Below are 5,663 nucleotides of genomic sequence, written 5' to 3' on the forward strand. Positions count from 1 at the left end.
TGGGAGGCCTGTCGGAGGGGCTGCACAAGTGAGGTCACAGGTCCTGTAATGACTTCCTCAGGGTTCGGCAGCAGCTGCAGTAGAAAGTGCTGAGCCTTGGATGCTTCTCTGTGTGTCTTTCTCATTGTTGTCTCTCTTTTGCTTGTAGATGTTGGGCTTCTCCTTATTATCGTATTCTCTCTCTGTCATTCATTCAGTAATCCGAAATAATTATGCAGCTCTGACACTCGCCTCATTTGTACACCTTGACAATATTGCATGTCCATTTGAAAAAGAGCCAATTATTTTTCATAATCGCATGAAGTAAACAGCATTTTGTATTCAACCAGACCCTGAAACTCTTATATTTGTTTTTTCCCCAAAGAGAATGTTGATTGTAAACCTATATGTTTTTCTAATTCTGATTTGTGTCATTATGTAATTATGAAACAAAGATTTCAAAGGTTGGTAAGATTTTATAAAGTTTTTTTTTTTTTTTTTTTAAAGTCTCTTATGCTCACCAAGGCTGCATTTATTTGATCAATAAAAAAGTTAGATTGTGAAATATATTCATAAAATTTAAATAACTGTTCTCTATTTTTTATATATTTTAAAACGTAATTTATTTCTGTGATGGCAAAGCTGAATTTTCAGCAGCTAGTACTCCAGTCTTCAATGTCACATGATCCTTCAGAAGAAACAGAAGAAACTTTTCTTAGTATTATCAATAGTGAAATCAGTTGTGTTGCTTAATATTTTTTTGGAAACTATACATTATTTTTGAAGAAAGAACAGCATTTGAATATATCCTGAATATAAATACATGTTAGACAATTTTTTCTTACAATAGTTAAGGTTACATGACTGAATGGAATTCAATTGAAATTGACAAATTTAGTCAACACCACAATATTACTAAAAATGTAAAACATTTGTTGTAATAATTATTATTTTTTCCATTTAATGGATTACACAATTTTAAATAATGTTATTTATTTAGTATTAATAAAAATCACAAAAACCTTTTGTGCTTCTAATGCTCTACAAAATGTTGAAAATTGTATTCATTTAAAGTGCCTAATATGATTTTTGTAGACAATAACTTTGTTGCTTGATTTGTTTCTATATTAATAAGAAATCAAAATGATCTGAAAACACCCAAACTACATTCCACCAATATGCTCAGCTTTGTGGTATACATGTCAGCAGGTTCATGTGACATTTGCAGACGAACTGCAGCTACAGGTCACCGTTGCAAGCTCTCATCCGGATTTATTCTGGGCTGAATCATAGCAAGCCTCTGGCTGTCTTGATAAATAGCTACTACAGGCAAACGGAAGAGTGTGCTCTTTGACTTCGTAGGTCATACTGCCTTGTTGTGGAGACGTGGACTAATGCGTTCTGAAGTGTTAAGTTATTATGGTGAAAACTAGACCAGTACTCTGCAAGCGAGGATGTCAGGTCGAAGGAGAAAAGCGGAACGGAGGAAGAGGAAAAAGAGAAGGTCAACGAAGAAGGAGAGAGAGTGAACAAATGAGCAGCTGAAGAGGACAAATATCACTGTGATGGTATTAGAAGGAGGTGAAATTGCTACCTGATGACTACGGGGAGGAATGCAAGAGAGGAACAAGGAAAGAGAAAGATAAAACAAGAGAGAGAGAGAGAGACTAAACAACCATATTACAGGTTTGACTATCAAATTGTCCCATTGACACAGTAGCTTGAAAATGCAAATAGATGTATATAAAAGCATGGGGCCGTTCACGCAAGAACATTTTTATTTACTTTTTTTCATTAAAGGGATCATATGATGCTATTTTCAAAGATCCTTATTTTGTGTATTGGGTGTAATAGAATATGTAAAGCCAAGTTCAGACTACACAACTTTAAACATCGGCAGATCGCTGTGCTGCTCAGACTACATGATTTGCTGTCTGTCTTGAAGTCGTTGGGGTGTTCACACTACATGACACTATGTAAATGATCCGCAACAGGGTGTCACACACTACACAAGCTGACAGCAGCTCTGTCACCCAACGACTCTACACGGTCCCCAAACCACGTTTTGACACGAAAACACATGCAAGAAGTTGAACGGGAATGATGCGCAACAACAAGTGAAACACTACATCTCAAGCGTGTGTCAGAAATGTAATGCCCTTACCATAATCGCCAGCTTCAGATTCCAAAGCAGTTATAAAAAAGTCCCTTTAAAGGGATAGTTCACCCAAAATTGAAAATTCTGTCATTAATTACTCACCCTCATGTCATTCTAAACCCGTAAGACCTCTGTTCATCTTCGGAACAAAAATTACAGTTTTTCTGAATTGCTAAAACACATTTCTTGAAACCATCACTCATTTTTTTTTAAAAACCTTGGACACAAATCCAAATACTCAAACTAAATTCACGAAACCTCTGACTCTTCCATCAAAATCAAACAATCACTGCAAAACCATTTCACTTGCACTCAAAATCAAACAGTGCTCTCAGATCACACACACATGAGTCAATAAAATAAACACTACGGAGCATTCATTAGACAATACAGAGAAAAATGGAGAACACAGCATCCAGAACATTACAGAAAAGAGTATAGTGTATTGAGTAAACAATTTTGTAATTCTGCAAAAAAGTATAGTAATTGCAACTGAGTTTGTATTGTATGGGCCATTGTATAGGCCTACTGTATGTACTGCAAGAATAGTATTGTGCTGGATATTGAATAGTACTGAATGTTTGTATATATTGAACACTTTGAACACTATTGCACTTGGCAACTGCAAAGGCCAAAAAGACCAACTACTGTAAAACTCTAAATGACAAGCATGTTACAGTACACTCAAATACTGTATGTTGTGCAATTGTAAAATCAGGGTCAATGAAAGATCCATTCTGTCTCAGCATCATGTCTTTGTGCTTGAGTCCAATATTTTTGGTAATTGAATCAGGGTTATTATTGTTGTTGACTATAACTAAAACTATTAAAATATTTTTGGTAATTGAATCAGGGTTATTATTATTTCTTACCATAAACAAAAAAATTTTAAAAAATTTTTTTTTTTTTTTTTTTAAAGTCTCTTATGCTCACCAAGGCTGCATTTATTTGATCAATAAAAAAGTTAGATTGTGAAATATATTCATAAAATTTAAATAACTGTTCTCTATTTTTTATATATTTTAAAACGTAATTTATTTCTGTGATGGCAAAGCTGAATTTTCAGCAGCTAGTACTCCAGTCTTCAATGTCACATGATCCTTCAGAAGAAACAGAAGAAACTTTTCTTAGTATTATCAATAGTGAAATCAGTTGTGTTGCTTAATATTTTTTTGGAAACTATACATTATTTTTGAAGAAAGAACAGCATTTGAATATATCCTGAATATAAATACATGTTAGACAATTTTTTCTTACAATAGTTAAGGTTACATGACTGAATGGAATTCAATTGAAATTGACAAATTTAGTCAACACCACAATATTACTAAAAATGTAAAACATTTGTTGTAATAATTATTATTTTTTCCATTTAATGGATTACACAATTTTAAATAATGTTATTTATTTAGTATTAATAAAAATCACAAAAACCTTTTGTGCTTCTAATGCTCTACAAAATGTTGAAAATTGTATTCATTTAAAGTGCCTAATATGATTTTTGTAGACAATAACTTTGTTGCTTGATTTGTTTCTATATTAATAAGAAATCAAAATGATCTGAAAACACCCAAACTACATTCCACCAATATGCTCAGCTTTGTGGTATACATGTCAGCAGGTTCATGTGACATTTGCAGACGAACTGCAGCTACAGGTCACCGTTGCAAGCTCTCATCCGGATTTATTCTGGGCTGAATCATAGCAAGCCTCTGGCTGTCTTGATAAATAGCTACTACAGGCAAACGGAAGAGTGTGCTCTTTGACTTCGTAGGTCATACTGCCTTGTTGTGGAGACGTGGACTAATGCGTTCTGAAGTGTTAAGTTATTATGGTGAAAACTAGACCAGTACTCTGCAAGCGAGGATGTCAGGTCGAAGGAGAAAAGCGGAACGGAGGAAGAGGAAAAAGAGAAGGTCAACGAAGAAGGAGAGAGAGTGAACAAATGAGCAGCTGAAGAGGACAAATATCACTGTGATGGTATTAGAAGGAGGTGAAATTGCTACCTGATGACTACGGGGAGGAATGCAAGAGAGGAACAAGGAAAGAGAAAGATAAAACAAGAGAGAGAGAGAGAGACTAAACAACCATATTACAGGTTTGACTATCAAATTGTCCCATTGACACAGTAGCTTGAAAATGCAAATAGATGTATATAAAAGCATGGGGCCGTTCACGCAAGAACATTTTTATTTACTTTTTTTCATTAAAGGGATCATATGATGCTATTTTCAAAGATCCTTATTTTGTGTATTGGGTGTAATAGAATATGTAAAGCCAAGTTCAGACTACACAACTTTAAACATCGGCAGATCGCTGTGCTGCTCAGACTACATGATTTGCTGTCTGTCTTGAAGTCGTTGGGGTGTTCACACTACATGACACTATGTAAATGATCCGCAACAGGGTGTCACACACTACACAAGCTGACAGCAGCTCTGTCACCCAACGACTCTACACGGTCCCCAAACCACGTTTTGACACGAAAACACATGCAAGAAGTTGAACGGGAATGATGCGCAACAACAAGTGAAACACTACATCTCAAGCGTGTGTCAGAAATGTAATGCCCTTACCATAATCGCCAGCTTCAGATTCCAAAGCAGTTATAAAAAAGTCCCTTTAAAGGGATAGTTCACCCAAAATTGAAAATTCTGTCATTAATTACTCACCCTCATGTCATTCTAAACCCGTAAGACCTCTGTTCATCTTCGGAACAAAAATTACAGTTTTTCTGAATTGCTAAAACACATTTCTTGAAACCATCACTCATTTTTTTTTAAAAACCTTGGACACAAATCCAAATACTCAAACTAAATTCACGAAACCTCTGACTCTTCCATCAAAATCAAACAATCACTGCAAAACCATTTCACTTGCACTCAAAATCAAACAGTGCTCTCAGATCACACACACATGAGTCAATAAAATAAACACTACGGAGCATTCATTAGACAATACAGAGAAAAATGGAGAACACAGCATCCAGAACATTACAGAAAAGAGTATAGTGTATTGAGTAAACAATTTTGTAATTCTGCAAAAAAGTATAGTAATTGCAACTGAGTTTGTATTGTATGGGCCATTGTATAGGCCTACTGTATGTACTGCAAGAATAGTATTGTGCTGGATATTGAATAGTACTGAATGTTTGTATATATTGAGCACTTGGATACTGCAAAAATACTGCAGTTCAACTGCATAGGCCAAAAAGATCAAATAAAACTCTAAATGAACAGCATGTTACAGTACACTCAAATACTGTAAATTGTGCAATTGTAAAATCAGGGTCAATGAGAGATTCATTCTGTCTCAGCATCATGTCTTTGTGCTTGAGTCCGGACTGAGGACTTTGTCCACATCACAAGTAATGCAGTCTTTTTTGCTAAAGAGAAAAAACCCTCTGGTCTGACAGATCCAGCCTTGATAACACTCTCTAAACCTTATTCAATCTCTCCTCATCATCTTACTCCTCATCATCTACTTCTTACATGTACTCTTCCTCCTCTCCTTCTCAGATTGTTTC

The sequence above is a fragment of the Sinocyclocheilus grahami genome, unplaced genomic scaffold (assembly GCF_001515645.1).
Source record: "Sinocyclocheilus grahami isolate Dianchi unplaced genomic scaffold, SAMN03320097.WGS_v1.1 scaffold525.1, whole genome shotgun sequence".
In the NCBI taxonomy this organism is placed as follows: domain Eukaryota; kingdom Metazoa; phylum Chordata; class Actinopteri; order Cypriniformes; family Cyprinidae; genus Sinocyclocheilus; species Sinocyclocheilus grahami.